Source organism: Drosophila yakuba, chromosome 2L (genome assembly GCF_016746365.2).
Source record: "Drosophila yakuba strain Tai18E2 chromosome 2L, Prin_Dyak_Tai18E2_2.1, whole genome shotgun sequence".
NCBI classification, from domain to species: Eukaryota; Metazoa; Arthropoda; class Insecta; order Diptera; family Drosophilidae; genus Drosophila; species Drosophila yakuba.
The window spans coordinates 10,021,744-10,043,868 of NC_052527.2; the positions used below are offsets into that span (position 1 = coordinate 10,021,744).

At 41.1% G+C, this 22,125-nt stretch overlaps 1 long non-coding RNA gene across 1 annotated transcript; it reads left to right on the top strand.

The window, feature by feature from the left end:
* The first annotated feature begins 1,396 nt into the window (after positions 1–1,396).
* On the top strand, positions 1,397–22,037 carry LOC120320671. Its single transcript, XR_005560195.1, has 2 exons — positions 1,397–1,718; positions 21,987–22,037. It is a non-coding gene; the product is annotated as an uncharacterized LOC120320671 (long non-coding RNA).
* The last annotated feature ends 88 nt before the right edge of the window (positions 22,038–22,125 follow it).

The window sequence follows — 22,125 nt, forward strand, 5'->3', positions numbered from 1 at the left end:
AGCTTTATTTGACTATTGTGATTACGTTTCCTTGGTTGCTCTGCGCTGTTGCAAGTTTCGTTGTTGCAACTCCGCCAGAGTGCCACGCCCACGCCTCACGCAAAAAGCACGGCGCGCAGCTTTTGTCTGTTTAACAGACAACCGGGCCAACGACAACAGCAGCAACCACAACTAACCTTTCCTAATAAAAAGTGATTGCGACGGCCTTCAGCGGCCGCAAAAGCGAGGCGCCACCCCCCGTGAGCAAAAAAAATTACAAAAAAAAAAAAAGCACACGCACACACATACAGGAAGCGTCCTGCATGGTCCGAGCCAAAAAAAGCTCGGTTACATCAACTCTCGGAGCGGAGAGCTCGCTCTCCTTCTTGGCCAAGCTTTTCATTGAGCACGCACATTGAGGCAGGTGCACGGCATCCTTTGGCGCGAGAGAATGCGACATCCGGAAACCAGGAGAGCACTGCCATTGAGGGTCCTTTTCGGCTTCGGGAGAGCTGACGCCTCTGTGTCTAACTGAACGGAAGAGGCTCAAGGCGTCGCAAGATGCTTCACAGTTATCCTTTTTCAGGACTAGAAGATTAAGCAGATCCCTAATTATTTTATGATTCAATTTATTTGTTTTAAGTGGACTTATAGATTTGATAATATTATCAGCACATGTTATTATATAAAAATATTAATATGAAATGGGTAAATAATTAAATTATTTTTAATTCCATTTAGAAGATTCAAAAATCTTATATGGAGTAGTTAAATATAATATATAAAACCAATATAAAAGCATGTAAGAATAACTTACATATAACTTCAAACCTTGAACCAAAATGTTTTAAAAATACAAATAAATGTGGTCCTGAATTGAATTATTTAATCTGTGGTTTTTTGAATCACCTCAAAATCAATTGAGGTCTCTATCCCTTTCAGTATGCCGCCCTGAATCGATTTTCGGCAATTCGCACAAAATACCCGCCACCGACAAATGATTCATCCATCACTTGTAAGCCCACCTGGCTGGAAGTGAAGTCGCGCTACGCGGACTTACCCTGCGACTTGCTGTTGTTGCAACCCGAGTGAGTCCTGCCTGATGTGACTCCTTGCACCAGGACCCTCGTTTGACGGGGAGGAAAACCGGCTTTTTGCAACAAACAACAACACGAAAACAAATAGAATCAAGTGACGCCACATCAGGTGACGTGAAGCTCGGAGAGCCGAGCTTTGAGAGCGACTCGAAGAGGCAATTATGCTGGTTTTTGGCCCAGCACAGCTGACGCACGTTCACGTGGCTCCTGGCACCAATACACACGCAGGCGACTCTCACACCCGCTCTCGCGCACCAACACACATGCACGGAAGTGAGGCAGCTTTTCTGCTTTTCTACGTTGCCGACTCGCTCGACAATTTCAGTTGGGCGACAGACTCTGGACTCGACAGAAAATCGAGAGCTTGGAAATTTTGTGGTCCGTGATCATTACCTGGAAATCTTTGGTGAAAACTAATGCAAACACTCAGCAATTGCACCTGCACAGAAATCAAATACAAAAAAGGATACTCCCGAATATACGAGTGCGTGTGACCCAAAACGGGCAAAGTTGTACCGCAAAAAGCGCCATTTACAAACAAAATGCAAAGTGATTCGATTGTGTGAGAAGTTAGTGGAAAATCCATTCGGCAGCGGAACGACAGACGTCAGTCTTCAATCAAATGTAGCGCCAAAAGTCCAGGTGAGAATTTGACAAGTCCCGGACAAGTCCCAATCCAGCAGGACGTAACGAAAACACGGGCCAGGCCAGGCGAAAAGCAATTCCGATTGCAGCATGCAGCATGCTGCATGCAGCGGGCGCAGCCAATCAGCGAGTGGCGTTCTCTGACATTGGCTGCCTCAAACGGTGGCACGTTGTTGTTCTTGCGCGCCCTGCTCCTCTTGCTCCTTCAGCTCGTCCTGTAGCCAGTGGCTCGTTCCAAGCTTAAATGTCAGGGGCATGTGCACCCAGCACCCAGCACCCAGCACCCAGCAGCCGAGGGAATTAGGAGCACCCTTTTCCTCGGCTGAATTTTAAAATTATCACTTTCGCCCACCGCACATCGTCGACTTGCAGCCGCACAAGTTTAAAAACAATTTGAATGGTTTTGTTGCTGTGTTTCACTTATTTTGTTTTATAAAACTTTCAGGAAATTGTGTTTTGTTTCCTCTTTCTATTGTACTTACTTTTTAAGCTTCCCCACACAAGATCAAAACAAAGAAATTAAACCATTTTATTTCAAAACGTTATTTAAAGATACATTCTTACATTAATAAAAAAATGTAATATTGTTTAGAAATATTAAATTTGAATAAAAATGTTTATAAATTTATTTGGTTAACCTTACATACATAACAGTTTTTTTCTGTTAATTACATTTGTTTACGACTAAAAGATATATATTTTAAACAAGTGAGTCATCAAAGTATCATATATGTATATATGTATATGAAGTTTGTATGCTAAATGTGAATCACCCTTAGAATCCCTCTAAATATGTATCATAATTGTTTTAAAAACGAAAGGATCACGTTTTTCTGAACGAAAACAACCACTGCCTAGTAACGCACGTTTCTTTTTTATATCCTGAAACACAACCACAAACAATAACCTCAAGGGTTTCTAATTATTTTAATAAGCATGTTCTGTTTAGACGAATTTGTAAATTGTTAGCTGCACGCGTTTCTTAGTCGCCGGCTTCCGACCAAAAAAAAAAAAACAAATTAAAATACATAAAACATAAAGTTATGTGGTAACCTTTGTCAGTGCCGCACTCGCGTCCCTTTCCCCGCACGCTTCAATGGTCACCAACAAACCCTCTCAAAAGTCCTGGACAGGTTAGCACGCGACTTCTGGCTGATTATGCCCAATAGCTGTGAGCCAAATTCGAGACGCAACAAAGACGAACCAAGAATGCCGAAAACTTTTAATGAGATTTTTGCTCAAATTTGGCTTTGCCTTCGGTCTGAGTGGGTATATTTGACATCAGAGGCAGTTTGATTTTACAAACGCAAGATGTCCATATATTTATATTTGTTGTCATATCAAGCGTTTAAAAATATGTGTTTTTAGATATTTATATATTATACCGTATAAATATTTTTAATATTATTTAATTTCTTTCAATGTTATTTTCCTCATTTAACACATATTTTTTAAGGCAGATTATGAGTAAAAAAAAATTAGATCAGAATTTCTGTTGAAGATAGGGTGTTTACAATTCCTTGTAGTTTCAGTAAAACATCACTTCCGTTTGATTCTTTTGGGCGAAACAATCGTAAATTCCTATTCGAAATTCTTTCAAAGAACTTGGCCACAATCGGCAGATGGCGAAAACTGCGCGATTTGCATGCCTAATGAAATTAAACCGGGCTTTGGTAAAATTTGTTGGGGATGGAAAGCAGAGATAAGCGCATAATTACCCGGAGCACAACGCTCCTTTTTTTTCTGCCAAATTGGTATCTGAAATTTTGCAGTATAACGGGAATAAGGAAATTAAAAATGAATGCCAAACTAGCAGGAAGGATTTGGGCAATAGGAAGACTAATTGGATTTTAAGTATGTTTTTGAAAACGGCTTTTGGCAAGAAGAAATTGTATTCACATTCTGGGAAGCTATAAAATGAATACAAATATATATATTTTGTTAAGTACATATATAAAGCTGCAACCGCACAATAGAATGTTTGGTGTGCAAATTGAAAAGTTAAAAGACGGCTTTAGAGAAGAAGCACTAGAAAAAAGTATTTCCCTAGTGTTAGAAATCCAGCAACGCACTTAATGCATTTTAATGGACGACAAATAAAAATGAGATGTTTTGGCAGTGCTCTTAACATTTTTGGACTGCTTTTTTTCTCTCGTAAAATGCGGTTGCGGGTGTGGAAATGGCAGGGAACTAAAACAGAAAGCAAAACAAATTAGTGAAGCGCGTTGCAATGAAATTAAAATGGCATTTTATTTTCGGCTTCCATACTGCATAAGTACTGTATATCCTGCGAGTGTTCCTGGCGTTGCATACTTCGGAGGGCTCTCGCTATTTGCGGCCATGTCCTTGAGCCCACACCGCGTGAATTATTTAAGCGGAGAGCATAAATTCCTAGCAGAGGCTGCGGTGGCTGCATTGCAGCACGTTGCACGTTGCACGTTGCATTCATTTATGGTTGGTTCTTTGGGCGATGCACACGCACTTGCCACTATCCACTTTTCACGTGCGGCGGTCCAATTGACATCTGGTCGACCTTGCGGCACGCGGCAATACACGCATCAGTTGTGTGGCAGTGGCACTTTCTCTACTAAAGACCATCCATATATTGGCGAAGGCGGCTGGTCTCCCACGCCGATGAGTTTATTGCATGTGCGACGTCACCAGAACGGTCAATTTAATTGAACCAAGGCGGCAAGTAAACGATTGCGATCACGATCACTCGATTGATCAACGTGCCCCAAAATGAAGCGTCTCGCATCGCATAAGCTTGGGGCAAGCATCACCTTCAATTGACACAATGCTTTTACCACCCAAAATTGATCCACTGCGGATGAGAGGGCAATGTCACAATGAATATAGGTATTTCAAAGTCAATGCATCCATGGCGATCACCTCTTTGCCTCTTTGGTCAATCGATCGGTTTGCATAATTGGTATGATTTTGAAATTTATGAGGGGCGCAGCCAACTGATTCAATTGAGTCAATTAAATATATATTGAATTATCTGTTGATATTGACAAATGGCATACAAATTGCAATCAAAATTGTGGGAAAATGTTCTCCGAACATTATCAAGTGCGTGCGATCAGCGCCCGAATTTCAATTAACCGAAAAGGTTTCAAAGTTAATTGAATGATTTGCAGGATTTTATTTATGTCTGGTACATAGGGTATGCGGAACTAGCTGCTAGTGGGAAATGATATTATATCATATTACTCATCATATGAACTTTTACTCCTTTATTTCTGTCTAGCAATTTAAGGTTTTTCAAAGAAAGTGAAATTCGCTGAAAACTGAAAGAAATTTACAATTCGCTTCCATTTTATCACTGAAGTTGCTAAGCCTTAAAGTTCCTTAAGTCATTAAATGGATCATTTAAATTTACAGAAAATATGTGGCCATTAAGGGCATTAATGGCAATAATATGTTCAAGTTGCAAATGCGGTAAACCATACGAATAAATTATTAAAAATGCTTGTGGTTTTGTCCTTCGGTAAACAACCTAAATAAATGTTTTCGCTTTCTAGAAAAAAAGTAAGCGATGTGTTTCGATGCGCTTGGATTGGCAGTTGCGATAAATACAAATACATTTTTAAAAACAATAATAACTGAGCGTTAGCAGTTAGTAAATCGCACAAAAAACAGGTTATTATTTTTGGCAGATTATCAGTTCCAGTTGACTAACTTTGGCAAGAGCCCCGACTGCAACATGAAATAATATCCAGTCTGCAAATGAATAATTAACTACAGAAAATATATTACCAGTCCCTTGCCAGGCTAAAAATAAACTTCAGCAGGAAATCTGGCATGAATATTTCAATTAATGTTGCAGCGCAGTCGCACATCGCAAAACAATGCGAAATACTGTGCGTGTCTTGCAGAAATAATACCCTCTACATTTTTTTATTAAAATTATTATGCTGCTTGTACAAATGTTTCATAGTCCAAAATATATATTATTTTAGTATATTAATAAAACAAGAGAACATTTTATGAAGTGCTTCCAAGTGGCGGCGCTAACTCTTTAACTGGCCCAAAGTTCATGACCGCAGCAGAAAACATTCTTTCGTGGAGTGAAAGCATTAGTCTCCACCTTTGCGTTCCATTTAATGGCATTGCTTTACCCGCCGTTGTTATTCGTGGCACGCGTTTTATACAAAATAAATATTGCACACTTAACGGCCCACCAGGCAGTGTGTCCTCGTCCTTTTTCGGTGGATATGTTGACTTTCCGTCAATGCTGCTGGCTTTTGTGTGCCTGAAGTATTTCCATCTTTTATGACCCAGCGCGAACAGCCAGAAGAGCAGGCACTGAGAGACAGGAAGTGCGACAACAATGTTCATTATGTTTCGCACTGCCTCCTGTCCTCGTGTCCTCCTGTCCTCATTCAACATTTAACCCTCCAACTGCCACGCCCCCAAGCGCCGTCGCTGGTATTTGTGTTTTTCCCACGATATTTAACATGTGGCATTGATTTTTGGGCCAACCGCCCGCTGCAGGCGGTACTAAAAGCCCTACTTCCCTTCGAGAGTTGGCCCAAATTAATTGCCGCCTAGGTGTAGAAACGACTTAAGCGCTTCAATGGAGCATAAAAATCAACTGCGTAGAACTGGGGGATTTAGTGTGCTTCGTTGGAGACGAAATACGCAATACACTGAAATTCTGCTAAAATTTGCAAGTGGTGCAAACTGCAAACCATTTTATTCCCAAGCAGCAAAATAATGTTATTTTCAAAACGAAAGCAAAACGCAGAAGTCAAGCATTCGCACTATCTTATTTGTAATACTCCCACTTTGTACTTTAAAGTACTTTAGTATACACAGGCGCCACCTAGCGGCAGTTAAATACTTGAATCTTGATTTTGGCTTCAGGATAATTTAAATGTTGATTTAAACATATGCACATATGCTGCTTAGGCACGCGCAAAACCGCAAATCAATTTAAGCTTCAATACACTAATCGGTAGCTACCTGCCAGCCACATCATCACTGATAATTACACCTCGAGCACCAGAAACTCCACATGCCTATTACGAGTTTCAGTCAAGCGTTTAAATAGCCCAAATAATGTGAAGCTAATGTGCCGTTTTATAATTGACCATAATTTAAAACAAACTTTCTACGCCACCCCAAATACATACTTTTCTGGGGCAATCATGCCTGAAATGACCGACGTGCCTAATGCAAATTTCGCCAGCCCAACAAGGTCGCTCGATAGGCCATCAATCATGGGAGGTGACTTTCATTTTCCTTTATCTTTTATCTTTTTGTATCCCAAAAAGAAGTAATTAAAAATTGCCAAGAGGAGCAAAGTATTTTCAAATGAATTCCATTCCGTTTCGGCAAATTAAGAAGGTAATAATTTAGGCAAATGGCTTGGTTGCATTATATAACTGGATTTGAAAATGCATTTAATAGGAATATATTTGTTTAAATTATGACTTATCTGAGCTATAAAATAATACATTACAATAAAACATATATATCTTTATTGAACATTTACTAACCTAATGATAGTGTTAGGTCCCATTATGTTTAATGGCTAACTAAACACTCAAAATATGTGTTATTTTCTTTGAATCTCATAATAACTTGGAATAACTTGGGAAATGGGTCGGAAATGTCGCGGTAGAGGACTACAAAAATATTCAAATTAATCCATGCGATTGTTTTGCAAGTGGTTCTGCGCATATTTCTAATTAACAGCGGCGAAGTAAACAAAGTCAGTATTACGCATACGCAGTGTGCGCATTGGGGGGGAGGGGGGGGGTTGTGTAATTGCTATTTACACATTTTCCACATGATTTGCCAATTTTAATGAGCATTGTTTGTGTTCCTGCTGCTCCTGATACCCCGTCTGCAACTGCTTCACCTTCAGCAGCTGGCAAAATAGACAGCACCAAGGGCATCGCCATGGATACTTGAATCCATGGATCCACGGCAAGGATGTCATTCGGCGAACTACGCACTTCAGCCAGTATGGGTGTGTTTTCGTTCGCCTTCTTTCGTTAAAATTGATTTCGGCCATGATTGATTGCGCAGCAGCCCGAAATGTAGGCAACTTTCTGGGCCGCTTAAAGTTGTCCCATCAGCCCATCAGTTCATCAGCTGCCTCATCACTCCCCATCAGAGATTTCTGCTCGCATCGGAATTCGTTTACATTTCGCTTCAATTTATATTTATACGTATCTTTTCGACGCCACCGCATGTTTGCACAAAAAAATTGCTTAAATAATGAAACAGGTTTGTTTGGGTATGATTAGGCATTGAACCTTTATTGACTTGTATTTGCGTGTGCCCAGCTTTAAATTTGAATTGTGGCCCATATTGTTTGCCTCGCGGTGTGTGTGTGTGTGTGTGCATCATAATGTTGGCTGATGGAATAGTCAATGCTGGCGGGTCTTTGCAAATTTAATTAGCGTTCAGAGCGCGGTTGAATCGCGTAATCGGATTTCCATTCAGACTGCCAGGCCTGCACTTTTAACTTGGCTGGAGCACTGCTGGTTTCCCTACAGAAGTTGAAATAGATATTGATGGTTCCTATGCAGAATTAATACTTAACACCGGCTTATAAAATAAACTGTCGAAAACTCGAATCTGTGTCGAAGAAAATTTGTTGCTTTTTCTTTGTACTGCGAACTGAAAACGTGCGCAAGTAACTGCTCCTTTTTGATATTTGCACGTTTTATTTTCAATTGGTCATGTTGGCGTGGAGAACACTTTCAGGAATTTTTGCCACGCTCTCTCGACTAAAATTTGGCACACACATGAGTGAATATTTCACTTGCAAACACTTGAAGCATCTGTCAATTTTTTCTACTCCGAGCGTGTGATGTTGTTGTGTGATTTTTGGCGGAGGTGGGAAGAAGTACGTTGGCTGGCAGACAAACCAGCTCTGACAACTTGTCCCCTGGGTCACTGTGAGCACAAGAAGAGAGTTGGGTATTTAGACAGTTGCATCTATGTAGGTATCTGCATCTGGTTCGGCTTATGTGGGCGCCTGTACAAATTTTTGCCCGCCTACTGTGCTGCGGCTTTTGCCGCATTTCGTTGCAGTTTCGCAAAACTTTTGCCTCGAATGGCTAACATTTGACGCACTGTTTCATTTAGCTGGCACAGACCCAGCCACGTCCGCTCATCAGAATACACAGTGCAACCATCAAGGATAAACTGGCTCATATCCTCCCACGCCACAAGTCCCACTGCCAGTTTGCAGCCACATAGCTGTCGCTATTCGAATTGCATTTTAAATTGATATACGTAAAGCGCAAAAATGGCACGATTTACATATGGCCATTGCAGTGGGAGAAAGGGGTAGCAGTCGCTTGTCCTTCGCAGCAACTTTCCCCGAGGTATGCAGCATTTGCCAAAAATAGCCCACTGAAATCCATTTGCAAATTTGCTGTCAAGCTGCTCGGACTGACTGGACCTGGAGGCTGAATAAGCGAGGGAAAGCAATTAAAATAATGGCTTTAATTCAAATATTTTATAGGGCGCCCAAGGGGTAGCTTTAGATCTAAACTAATGCCTATATGACATTTTGTTGCATTGCATTTTTAACATACGTCGTTGCTTTAACATTAGATCTCTATATTGTATTACATTAAAAAACCCCAAGTTTAGATTTACTAAGATATGATAAATTTGTTGATACTGCTATAAATATAATGTAAAATCTTTAAACTTAATTCAAAGTGTCTTCCACACATATTTCTATGCTAAGATAGCTATGTTTACCATCAAACTGAACAACCAAAATGTGCTGTCCTGTATAGGTTTTGCACTTAAGGTTGAGTTGTCCACCTGTCGCTCATCTGGGCCCAATTGTTCCATATCCATTCGCACAATATGTTCCATCGCCGCACTTGGGCGATGCTTTGGAGGATTTCAGTGGCGCCGACTGGAAATGCGTCACTGTTGCACTTGCCTGTTTATTATGAGGCTACTTGAGTCGAAGGTGGAGGCTTGATGTTGATAGCGAGACATCTGACTGGGCGGGGTAGTGGTTAGAGGTGGAGGAGATGCTGGAGGAGCGGCTGGAGGAGGTGGCACTGCAGATCCTTGAGCCTGCCACTCGAAGCACTTAGTCGCCTTTGACGCTTATGGCCCTGCTGCTCTGAATTTAATTTATTGTTTTCGTTTGTTGGCCGCTGTTTGTCTTTCGCCCATCGTTTCAAGTGTCACAACAGTCGTTTTTACGGCAAGTAAATTTTAATTTTCCTTTATTTTTTTTCCTTTGCAGTGCGCTCCTATTTGCGCTAATTTAATTTCTTGTGTAATTTTATTTTTATGTTGCCAACGAGGGGCGTGGGTGGGTGGGTGCTGCTGCTGCCTTGAAACTGAGACTTCCCAGCCCACTTTGGCATTCTGTTTGCCTTGAGGCAAACTTTGTCAACAATTTCGCGTACAACATTGAAAATTTTCGCTGTTGTTGCGAAAAAGACAGACGCAAGAAGACAGAACTAGAGAGCGAGAGAAAAGAATCTCATCATTATGAGCCTGCGAAAGTGGGCGGAGGCCAGGCCGAGGGCGTGGCACTTCGCACTGCGAGTAACGAATTTTTCGCTGGCGACACATCGCCTTCGTCCTGTGTGAGTGGGCACTCAGGACTTGCCTTTAGCGCCATAAGGTCAAGCGTCTTTTTGCTTTTTGTCATCTGCCATTGGGCGCAGTTCGCGCAAATAAACACAATTGAGCCGAATGGAATGGACAGAATTGCAGAGACACTAGTCCACTTAACATAATTCAAAGGATCGCCGTTTGGATGGCGCCAATTGTCTCTCACCTGCTATTATGGTTCAATGGGCCGCGAGTCGAAGGGTTTCGTGGAATGGCTCTTATGCCACTTTTAGTGGGCGCCTCGCCGTCTGAATGCCTCTCAAATGCTGCTGATTTAGGCCCTGATTATCTTCGGATGGGCCAAACAGACAGCTTACATTACATAGATTCCCCTCTAATAACTCTATTATAATGCTTTCAATTTACCAAAAAACTGCCTTAGTTATTAAAAACCATTCTATATATTTTCCAGGCAATTATGGCCAATTGTGCGCACTTTCTAACAAAATAACTAAACTGAATACATCCTCGTTTTATCATAAAAATAAAAGCAAGTAGGATTTGATTTTGTTTAAATTGCAGATTCTTTGACATAAATTTCATTTTGGAATATCTTCATTAAGTTTTGCCATGAACATGACAATTATGAAGACAAACTTCTGGAAAGCTGATACAGATCACGTCCTTGCAGTGAAGCAACTTAATTAAAGCCCCCAACAGGTCCATCCCATCCATTCACAGTTGGCAAGTGAAATTGTAGCAGACTAATTCCGATTATCAAAAGTCCGTTCGCACAGAAATCACTCGACACACGCGCTTGTCACACGCAGAATGGGGAAAAATAAAGGCGGGGCCACGTCATTTGGGGGCGTGGTCTTATAAATTGTCGTTTCTTATAGACGGCCTCTGACAAAAACAGGCAGCCAGCTCAAACAGTGTGTGTGTGCGTGTGTGTGTGTGGGGTGAACAAAAAAATGTAGCACACATTTTAGCGCCAAGCGGAAATGCTTGAGCAACAGAAGGCGAAAAAGCACGAAAATGTCAACAGCAAACAAATGGCTTAAATGTCGACCTAGACAGCTTCAACAAAAACATTAAACAAATGTTAGCCCTTTTATGGTTGATTCCGATGTTTTTGTAGTTTTGTATGTTAAGCTTTGGTGCTATTCATCCATTGATTTCTTTGTCCTATTTAAATACCTTCTTTCTTTTTACGATTACTTTAGCACAAGTCGAATCAATGAATGGATATAAAACTATTGCTGGTAGATTGTCAAAAGTCTCCAAGTAAGGTGGAATACCCGATTCTTATTGCCTTTTTTGAGCTTGAGAATTTGCGAATGAAACTTCTCTATCTGCAAAGTTTTCGTCGATTGCTTGTCAAGTGCTCCATTCCTCGCAGCCTTGGGTTCTTTTGCATAAATATGATCATATTTTGGGTTTTTATTTTGTCGCCCCTTTTCCTTCAGCCATTTTGTTGCCATGTAAATAACGGTCAGCAGCTGCAGAAACAAAAACACAAACGGCAAGAGGAAGAGGTAGAGGAAGTGGTTGAGCAAGTGGAGACCGGATGTTTATGGACCGCCATTTTGGCCACTGGTCGCCATTTTATGCAGTTCCACAAGGAACAACGCAGCGGAGACGCAGCCAGCAGCGAGTATCTCCTGGCACTGGAATGGCCACTCCTCCTCCAGATGCTGCACAGTGATTTAGTGCTTATGGCAAGTTTATAAATTAAATTTAATGAAGCAGCAAGTCGAACTTTCGCCATTGTGCCAGTGCCCACAGAGCTGAGAACTGGATGCCGAGAACACAGAGGCCACACAAGCGAAATTATTGATTATGCGGCCCCCGGAAGCTGTCGTTTTAGCCGTGCACGGCAAAATTTGATTTAGTTCCAGGCGGTCGAGGCGGTAATGGAAATAGAAGTGGAAGTAGAAAGTTCGCATCGCTTGTCCTTGCCACTGGGCTTGCAAATTTTATCTTGGCAAATAGATCAAATTACGCATTTAAGCTTTGACTAACAAATGTCGGCTGCTCTAATTGGCTTTTCAAACGAGTGGGAATGGAATCGGCTAGGTCGATAGGCAGCAATTAGTTTACGAGGACTTTGCAGTGCGGCCTCGGCGCCGAATGACACATACCCATCAATTTTCAACCAAAATCTAATTATCGGCTTTGGAGCAACAGAGCTTTTTCTTCCTTAAACCGTGTAGGCATCTCAGTTCTATACACGACAACAATAACAATGAAGCAGGAGGAAGCAGGCTTATGCAACATAATCCTAGTTTATGACAGTTGGGGGCCCTCGTGGGTGTGTTGGTGTGTGTGTGTGTGTGCTGGTGTGTGCTGGTGTGCAGTGGTGTTGGTGCCCCATGTCCTTTGCAACCAGCAGCTGCTCAACAAACCGTCTCTTCGTATATGTATACACACCATTAGGATGTACAAGCTCGAGTCGTGGGAAAATACAGTGGGCCAAAGATCAAAAAATTCCCTTCCCTTTAAATTTATTTTACCTGCATTTTAAGTAACAATAAATATCTAAGAAAGTTAAGTTAAATTGAAAAATCTACCTTCATAAATGCTGTAAATTGATTCGGACCAGAATAATTGGCTGCTCTTCTTGAATTCCCCAATCTCCAAGAGCTTGCAACTCTTTTCATTTATTTTGTCGCCGATAAGTGAGGAATCCCACCGGATTACAAGTTCATGCCATTCGAATCGAATGTGAAGTCATGTGGAAATCCCTTTTCCAACTAGTTTAGCACACTGTGCACTGTCGACTGATACCTACATTGTTTATTTCGAAATTCCTATAGCTTTGACAAGTGTCAGAAGCACAAAAGGCGCGCCTTCGATATGGACGTATAGATATCTGAATGCATACATAAATGTATGAGTATGCGACCTCCGGTTGGGATCGGAGATTGCGAATGCGACCCAGCCCAACCCGACCCGACCTTCCCTGTCCTCCACCCGAACAAGCCACGACCCACTGCACATCCTTTAGAGAACTAAATTGAAGACTTCTTTGTGCTTTCTGCCACAAAGTGGGTCCCAGGATATCGGTGCAAAAAGGTGTGGGCTTGAGGCTCTAAGAGAGAGAGAGCGTATTTGTACAATCTCAATCGCACTCACAATTAGACTATAAATATTTGCCAATTGTTTGGCAGACAAACTGGGTATATGTTTTTGTATTTTTTAGGGGCACTGCCAGCAAAACTTTTCCTTCGCGAAAATTCGAAGGTTGTGAACCGAAGGCAAAACTTTCCCAGCGAAATCTGCAAATATGCGGGCGCACACAAATTCATGGCATACATTTAGGCGCCGACAAGCCGTTGACAATTTTCGCCGTCGCCTTTCGCCTTTCGCCTTGGAAAACCAGAGTTCCTAAAGCTTTTTGCAATCCATTTGCATGTTCTTAAGGCGACTTGTCGATTTCCGGGCATTGCATCCGATGGGATGACACATGTTCCAGCTCAAACTGGAGATGTGCCCAAATTGGCTGCTGCAGTTTTTATGCCCCGATAAAGGCGACAATCACAAGCATAAATTCGCGTATTTACGCGTATGTACATATAAATTCCCTCACTCACGAGAAGTGAGTGGTAACATCATTGAACATTTTATCTGTGAATCGAAATGGCCAGAAGAAGCTTTATTGGCATTCCGGGAAAACTGATGTTTTGGCCATCAACTGCAGAACCCACAGGATGGTCGTTGGCCACAGAAAAGCGCACAGCTTTAAGTCATGGCCACATTTCACATGGTGCCAATGTCAATAACCTACGTTAGCCTCGTTCCATTTGGGTTGGTAACTGCTCTATATTTGCTCATCACCACTAAATTGCCTATACTTAATTATTTATGCCATAAATTCCAAGTTGTAGCCGAAAGAGGCGACAGCTGCCGGATCTTGGCCCACAAGAACAGCAGCCCCAATGCGATTTTACACAAGGGTTAACAATTTTAATTGCAGCCCAAACTACTCGCATCCAGGGCTCAGAAATGTCGTCTAGCAAAATGCCAAATAGGCCGAGCAGCTGACTCGACTCACACAATATGTCAGATGAAGGACCGATGGGTTGGTGGTCTGATGGCATGGTGGTCTGGTGGTCGCCCAAGGGGCCTCAACCACATGGCTGGCAGTCCGAAGGACTGAAAGTGCAGCCATCTGTCGGTAGTTAGTGCAGCACAATGACTTTCAATAGATGAACTTAGATATATCATGTTTGTTGCCCCCTGTTGGCATTGCATCAAATGTCTCAAGGGGACGGTTGTCTTCTGAGACTATTTATCACACACTAATTGTATTCTGTGCAATTCCTCCCTTTTCATGAACACCGAAGCGAAAATGTTGGGTGGGTTTTATTGATATAATAACCATAACGCTTTTGCTGGTAATCATATCGATATTCAATAAAACTACCAAGTTCATATATTTTTTACAACAAAATTTGCATCTTAGTACCTCAAAATCGTATCATTCTATGAAAGCAAATGTTAAATTTCAGCTTTTTAAACTTTTTTGAGATTATTGACAACATGCTACACAATATTTAATGCGCCATAGCTCGTCTTTCAAGGTACACATGCCTCCAAGTCGAAGAATACAATACTTCCTAGGGCTACGGCCACAATTGTCCTCCCATTTCCTGGTGGCTACCTTTGTCTTTTAATTTCTTGCGAACAGTGAAATAAATTCAAGCGAAAAGCCTTATTCATTTCTGGCTGACAGTAAATTTCTTGCGCTGAATTCTCACTCAACTGTCAGAATGGATGAGCACTGTCTATTCGGGCTCTTCGGGGAAGTTTCTTTGTCGCCGGCCAGCAAGGTAGAAAAAGTGCTTCCACCTGCCCCACTTTCGCCCCTAAACCTTCATCATCTGTACATTTCGCTTTAATTGCGGTCAACGTGGTGCGATTTTGTGTTTTGGCTCTAAGCGGCAAATGGAGAAATTCAAAATAATAAAAACCAAAACCGCAGTTTTCCAGAGAGAACTGGGCTGCTGCAGAAGGAGCGTTGCATACTTTTGGGTGCATCACGTGCAACGGGGCGTATACTTTTTCTATGGCTTTTACACTGAGGCGAACACTTAATATATTATTAATATATTAATATATTCATCTACGAATTTCTCAGTAAATTTTGTAATCAAACGTTATTAACGTTTAATTGTTTGGGTTCTGCCAACTATTTGCTGTCCCTGTTGACATGCTAATACTTGTAATATTTTTTTTGAGTGCGTGGCAGGTATCTTTTCATTGGAATTTCCCCCGTTTTCATGGTCTAGTTTGACGTTATTCAGTATGTTGTTATTGTTGATTCCCCGCACCCTTCCCCTTTCCCTGCCTCGGATCCATATTGATTCGCAGCAAACGAACGCATTTGCAGCATTTTCCGACCCGTGTTCATCCGCCTGTGTTTTCTGTCCAATGTTTTTGCCCGTTTCGACCTCTTTTCAGTTTTTGCTATGCATTTGTTATGCTTGCGGTTTCTGCACTGCCTGCCCAGCTAAGATTTTAGTACAAAAAATCCCGTTTTTTTTTTATAAATTTAACTGATTTTCGTTTTGGAATTTAGCTGTTTGTTTTAAACAGCCCAGTGCTTTGCCTGCCTGAAAAATCTATATTGCTGATTTCTATTTAAATCCCATTTTCGTGTGCATTTATAAGCTTTATTGATGAATGCGGATGACAGCAGTATTGAATTTTTATGAAGTGCATAAGTAAAAATCGTTGTGTGATGAGATTCGAGGAATAATGAATTGTCAAGTGTCGTTCATGTTCAAAGGTATGCCAATATCATGGTTTTATATAACGACTTTTAAGCAATTGTGGCTTATTGGGAATTGTGGCTAACTGGACATTAACGAATTAAGAATTTCCAGTTTTTACGGTGCATCGTATTATGAAAATCCCTCCTATGAAAGCTATAAATTAAGCAGCCTTCGGCTCTGGAAAGCCATCAATGCTTCGCTTAATTGAACTAAAAGTTGATGCTGATATTGAGCTGCCGTCGTTGTTTCGCCGGTTTTACACTTACTTTTTACGTTTTTCTGCGAATGCCGCTGATGCGACCACACATTTATGTGATTTATGGTAGTCTGTAGGAGGAGCAAGGGGTCGATGGGTGACCTGCATGCCAAAGTTGTGTTTTTCGCCCATTTGCGGCATTCAACCATTTTGCAATATTGCAGGGGCAGCGCTGCATGATTTTTCAAGAATGTCAACCACGAACAGCTGATTTACGATAAGTGGAAGTTAATGGGTTCACAGTTCACTAGGAAGGTGGGTATGGGATTTTGCAGGATAATGACCACGCATATAATAAGTTAACTGGCATTATATTTAAATAAATTAAAGGCCAAAAGGTCGTAACACAATTACCACTCAAAGCATCATGCTGTGATTATAGTTTGCTTTCCTACATGTAACCGTATCATATTGACCACAAAAAAAAAGGGTTTTTCGAACATGTAATAAAAACTGATTGGTCATATGTGTAGTGTGTTGCACAGTGGCTGCAAAAAGTTAGCTGGCAGGGAAAAAGCTGGGAAGCAATTGTTTTTTCCACCAGCGGCTTTTGTGCCAAAGGGTTTTGTTGTTCGGATCCCTTTCAATTACTGGGATTCCTCAATTGTTTACCTCGCTGGCCGAGTTTTTCAAATTACTTACCCACCCAAGCCTTGGGAACTAACAAGGTTTTCTATGTGTTAATTAAATGACAGCAATTGTTTACATTGATTAAAATCGATTAGTCGTGGTTTGTTTTCGTGGCATGTTGATTAACTTTTTTCTCTTGAAGCGACATATACATACATATATTTAAGACCCCAATTAATGGTTGTGAATACAAATACTTATTGGCGGAAAAATGTGCTTTCACCTTTGGCAAGGTACCTCGTAAATTTTCGTTGCTTTTGCGTCGGCAAGATTAATTTCTTCTGAAGGCTTCTGTGTAAAAATCCTTGAAATTATGCAGATAGCGGCTTTGGGGGGAAAATTGTGTAAAGTGCAGGGAAAATATATTGCCCTCGCTGAAGCTGTGGCATAATAAATAAAGATGGAGCCTACGGAAGCGGCCAGGATGAAAAAGTTCCTCCACAAATAAAAGTGCTTTAAAAACCCACAGAGACAAGTTGGACCCCATCCTTAATTAGGGCCAGGATATAGCACATCTTCTCCAGCTCGTTGGCCATCAATGTCCTGGGCAGAAAATGTTATCTCAGTGTTTTGACAACTTCCTCGACACTCTTTGCATTTCACCTGATTGTCGTTGGCGGAAATATATTTCCATTTTCATTCCCCGTCAGCCAGCCACAAATGTGTCGTGGAATCTCCAGTTCCTCGGCTTTTCCCCTCTGGAAGCCCTTTTTCAAACTTTTCCTATGCTGTGGCAGCAATATTCGTGCTGGCCCCCAGTTTGCTCACTCACTTTTTCTTTCTGATTTATGGCAGCTATGACTTTTTTCGGCTATGACTTTTGGCCAAACTATTTTGTGTATATACGAGTATGCCATAAACAAGATTCCAATGCCGGGCCATTAATTTTCGGTGAAAGAAACCCAACTTAATGTTGGCTTCAAGTCCTGCAGACAATTGGTTTTAAGTGCTTTGTGTGCGAATATTTATTTGAGTGTGCCACAAACAGGATAAACAGGCAAAATGCAAATATTGCTATTTTCAAGCCTAATATCGGTTAACTGCTTTTTAAATGCAATATTGTATCACTATTTATTTGAACTTAATTTGGGAAAGCTAAGCCGCAGTAAACCATATTTGCTATTTTATGTTGTGTGGCATAACGACAAGGTACAGTGCATTGTACACAGAATCAAAGAAAACAACACAACCAGAGTGTGGTTGAAAAGCTTCTTACCCTCATTTATGCCACACGTTGGCAAACATCCGCAGTTAACATCCGCCTGGCAACACAGTTCTTATTTTAGCTCATTAAGAGCGTGCACAGGTGGCAGGCCATTCACTAAATGATGGTCCCTCATAATTCCATGTATGCAAATATTTTTTCAAAATCCCAACTGGTAGACGGTGGAATGTACAGGGTGCCTGTTTGACTGGCTATTTTGCTGCAACATTGCCTGCGGTGCAACACTTCCTGTTTACACAGACACCCTCCTCCTCCTCCCCCAAGTCCTCATATCCTGGCTTGATGGATCACCCCTTCCATTCCAACTGCCCTAAAATGTATATCAGCACGGCAAGGATTGTGCTTGCAACACAACAGTCATACTAGGAAATGCCTATACGCATGAATTTGAATTTAGTGGAAATGCACTCGAAAAAGCACTAATTGGCTCAATAAGTTACTTAACGAGTTCTAGGAAATTATAGCCTGACATTTGGTTAACGAAAACTGCTGTATTTATGCAACGTGAACTGCATCTCGGTACAATATGAATTTTTAACTGGAACTGGGATATGAGAAATGTATTTACATTTGGTCGTGTACTTATTTGTATTTAATGTGCGTTAAATCTGTGATTTAAGAATTTGCCATCTCGTTGGTTTAATTGTGGTTGAGTATTTATGTACATCGGTTCACATTATGTTTGCTATTGATCGAGCACTTAAGTTATGGCATATATAAAATTCGCCTGGCTGCTGTCATGTTCAGATTTCTGGATAATGGTGGCGCATTAATTATCCTTTGAGAACGCATCGATTTATTTCGGCAAACACATGGATTAATTGGCAACGACTCGTGTCTCGAGTAAAATGCGGAATATCCTTGGTACACACCCATACTTGCCGATCCATTTGGTTGGATAAAAGTTATGTAATAATGCAATTAAGCGTTTTCATGCTGAACGCTGGGTTTGATTAACAAAAATTCCAAGTCAGCCAAGTGTGCGTATTTTGGAGGGAGATTCGCTTAAAGTATCCTTCATATCCTTCGTATCCTGCGTCAGATGAAAGTGGCACTGCGAGGAGAATGCAATTTAATTAAAATGAACGAATTTTCTTTTTACTTTCGCTTATTTCAGTGGAACAGGGAAGTGAGTTGCTTCCGGGGAAAATACTGCAAATTTCTAAGGCTTCAAGTGCTTGGCAAGTTTTATGTGCCTGAATTGCTGTTTATTTTGACTTTGAACTGAAAGAACTTGCTCTGATCTTATGGGGATTCCAGTCAAAGATTAGAGGAAAACTGTTCAGGGAATGCGAAAATTAGTAATTGCTATTTGAGCTCGGCTGTAGACAAGAAAGAAGTTTTAATGTCCAAGATTATGGGTAAATAATATCGAAATAAAGCTCATGTAAATTTTCCAGTTTTTGTTGTATATCACAAAAAATCATGCATTGACACGTTTTCCTAATTAAATTAGCATTAATGTCATAGTTCATTGAGCGCTTTCAAAGCGTCCGAAATCGCGCATACGACACGTTGTCCGCCACGTGTGTGTTGTGTTTGTTTGCCCGGCAAGCACTTCAGTGAATTTATCATGCAGCTTAAGCACACAATTGTCCGTCTATTGAGCCATTCCCCCGCTATGGAGTACGACTCCACGTTGGATGCTGCGCGATCCCAGCAAACGGCCATTAAATTTCAATTTCCATTTCAATTGCAACTTTGTTGGGTAATTCATTCTCGGCTTTATGACCTGCAACGTACTGCGTGCCCCTAATTGCCGCTGCAAGAACTATTGTCAAATTCCACTTTTTTCTGCACTTTTGTCCGCCAAGTGGGCTATAAATAAACAGCCAGGGTGGAAACAGCCATCGAAACGACTTTAACTAAATGTTAAACCAAACTTTATTCGTTCTTTTTTGGATCTTTTCATGCTTGTTTTTGCCATCATGCGGAGGAGTCTTAAAGTGATGAAAGCAAAAAGTTTTCACACAAGTTAGTTTTTCCACAGGAAAAGTGGAATTTAAAACAAAGTAGGAAAAAGACACAAAAAAAACACGAGCTGTGTCAGCGCACATGTGTTTTACTTAGGACACTGGAAATTCTCTTTCGTACATTGACAATGTCATCATTTGGCAATTTAGGTTTTTGGATTTTGAATAATAAGTTATTTATCATTTTTATCATGGATTTTGAATAATAAGTTATTTATAATTTTTATCATACTTTCTTGGCCTTGTAGACGTAAAGTGATTTATTATAATTAATTAATAGAAACGAATTTCTCGAGTTCAAGGGTAAACGGCTAGTTACATTTAAACATCAAATCTATTGGCATAAAATTATCTATTTACTTTTATTAATGCACATTATAAATGGAATGCACCCTGATTTTCCCTGGAGTAAGACCAGCATTACAAAAGGGTGTTCAGGTCATGGTGAAAATGTCGGAAGTTCGGTTTAGGCCAAAAGCACAGACTTGTGGCCGGAAGTGGGTCCGTTGGCGTCTGTGTTGTGTGTGTGTGTTTAGTGTGTGTGCCACGAATGGCTGGTACAAGGAGGATGGTGGTGCAAGTGCTTTTCCAAGCAAATTGCCAATGTAAATGTTGCAACAACCAGCTGCAGGCAGCGGTAGTGGCAACAACTAAATGCGGCCCCATGGCAGCTGTGCAAACAGCGACAACAAGAGCAACAAAACGAGTGCCAGTGCCAGTGGCAAAGTATTTGCTGATGACGTCAAAAAGCACAAATGCACACACACACACACAGAGAAAGACACACACAGCAATTTTCCCTGCAGTTTCCCCGACATTTTCCCACGCGAAGCAGACATCTCAACTAACTGCAACTCAATTCTGCAGCGGAAAAGCAACGCAACCGAAATTGCCACAACGGCGCTTCCTGGTCGCCGTTTTGCGTTTTGCATTTTGCTGAGGCACGCGCAATTTGATTTGATTTTATTGCCCCGCCCACACTTGCTAAGCGCCAATTTCTGCAGCGAAAGGATAATGCCGTGGAAACAGCTAAGCCCGATAATAAGGCGAGAATTGCTGCACATTATATGTGAACAAATTGAATTCACTAATAATATTAGTACTTAGAGAAGATGAGTAAACAATTACGGATTATTCAGAAGTAATTTCAATTTGTATCTTTTTCTACATTTGCAATGCCAACCAAATCATTACACTTTCTCAAGTATAGAGTGCAACTTGAATTGAAAAGTTCAACAGAGTTCAACGCTCAAGAGAGAGCTACTATGTGTTTGAATGCCTCTAGACCTCTAAGAAGTTCAACGAGTGTAGCGAACATCCTTGCAGAGGAATTGCCTTCATGGATTCCACCCCACTGTTTTATCCTTTTTTTTTGTGCTCGTTTTAATTTCTCAAAAACGGAGAACTGCAAATTGGTATGTCAAAGAAACGCTTTCACAGCCATCAACTGTGTGCGCAGTGAATCGTACTTTTCATCTTTTATCATCCTGGATCCGTAGTCGGGTTAAAGCGGGACCAAGATGTACTAAGCCTATTCAAAACCATTTCATGTTTATTAACTTGTATAATAGCATAAACCATATAGGCCTACAGTCTTTTGGTTTTCTAGTTAACAGAGAATATAATCATTGTTAGGCATAAATTTATGAAGTTGTACATTTATACAGATACTTATAAAATGCATATACATTTTATAAACAAGAAACTAACTTACACACTCGCCCCTGTTTTTCTGTGTACACACGGCGTATACTTAACGCCCGCCTAATTAGTGCATTATGCACTCGCATTTGAAATGCAGCCGACTCGACTCAATGCCTCAATGCCTTGCTCCACTTACAGGCTTCAGACGTCTTGCCACTTGCAACTGCAGCAGGAGCACAAGCCACAAAAGGACACAAAGGACACAGAAGACAGCACAAGCAAAAGCAACTGCAACTGCAACTGCAACAGCGGGGAAGCGAAGGAAACTATAGCCAAG